The sequence below is a fragment of the Marmota monax genome, unplaced genomic scaffold (assembly GCF_021218885.2).
Source record: "Marmota monax isolate L192 unplaced genomic scaffold, Marmota_monax_Labrador192_F-V1.1 WCK01_AAM20220418_F8-fsc00203, whole genome shotgun sequence".
Classification (NCBI taxonomy): domain Eukaryota; kingdom Metazoa; phylum Chordata; class Mammalia; order Rodentia; family Sciuridae; genus Marmota; species Marmota monax.
The window spans coordinates 1,203,772-1,205,407 of NW_026694787.1; positions in this window are offsets into that span (position 1 = coordinate 1,203,772).

Consider the following 1,636-nt stretch of genomic DNA (forward strand, 5'->3'; position numbering starts at 1 on the left):
ACCCAATGATCAAACACTTCAATATTTCTGTCACAAGCAGGAATATTCACACTATTTAAGCCTAAAAAAACTGCCACAACTGCTCAGGGTAGGTTTTGCCACCAAATGATTTTTTTAACACAAATTTCAGAAAAAAAAATGTTCTTTAGAATATTTTCAGTTCGGGAGTTAAGGATAAGGTATCATGGGCTTGCAACTGCCTTGACCTGCCTTTATTACAAGATTGCTATGAGGAAACAAAGATAAACATTCCAGTAGTATTTGTTGTCATGTGATTTGTGCAATGTATTATGCTAAGCTCTAGTGGATCTGAAATTAATAAAATACAGCCCCTGCTACAAAGGAGCTTACAGTCTGGAGGACTTGGTAGGGAAAATGAGCAAATACACTTAGTATAACAAATACTATAATAGAGATCAGCATGGGGTGTTATATTAGTAGACAAAGGAGTATCTCAGAAGAAGAGCACCTCACTGGATGTTAACCAATGAAGGCATCATTCCCTCAGAATTTAATTAACCTCTCATATCTCATTATATTTCAACCCTCTTATGCAGTGGGCCCTGCATAAAAGTCAGGAAACTAATGCTTCAACGAAGATAAGGGGGGAATCAGTGGATATGTACCCCAGCCATCCTCATCCTATGGGAGGAACAACTCTGAGGCCTGTTCTATTGAGTCCCCATAGGTCCCCAGCAGGATGAACCTCATAGCCCACAGTGATAATCTGCTCATTAATATACCCCAAATTGTCTCATTTGCCCACTCCCAAACCAGTACTTTTGGGGATCCTCCCCAAATAAATTACTTGTACTCAAATCTTTGTCTCAGAATGTTGTGATTATCTGTCGCGGAGTAGCAAAACACCCAAATCTAGTGGCTCAAAGCAACTTCCTTTTAAAATATTATGGGAGGCACAGTAGTAGGTATATTTGAAATAAGAATGGTCATGAATTAAAATTATTAACCTGAATAATGGGTACATGGGAGTACATTCTACTATTCTCTACTTTGTTTTAATTCTTAAGAATTTCAGACATACACTTTTTAATCAAAAAGGCAATTTTTTTTTATTGTTCATGATCCTAGGGGTCAGAAATTTGGATAGGGCTCATCAGGGATAACATGAATTTTAGGGAGATACAAACATTCTTTAACAGATGGTTTGTCACTGTTCCAAATAATATCATCTGGGGTGTCCTACCTGGAGCTAGAGAATCCAAGATGGCTTCACCAGTGTATCTGAGGCCTTGGCACTGGCCATTGACTTGGGCATCTATATTATCTTCTACATACTCTTTCTCCACATGGCCTCTCTTTTTAAGCAAGACAGCCTGGACTTTTTACATGGCATTTGGGTTATGAGAGCAAAAGTAAAAGATATAAGGCCTCTTAACACCTAGGCTAGAGAGGACCAGAATGTCATTTTCATCACATTCCATTGATCAAATCAGCCTAGATTCAAAGGATATATAACCAGGCTCTACTTATTGATAGAAAGAGTGGCAAACTCATATTACAAAGGAGCATGAAGACAGGGAAATGTGACTCATTGTAGGCTGATATTACAATCTACCAACAGAAACTTGCTTCTAAGGGATTCTAGTCTAAGAGAGCCAATAAATGCTTTTATGAG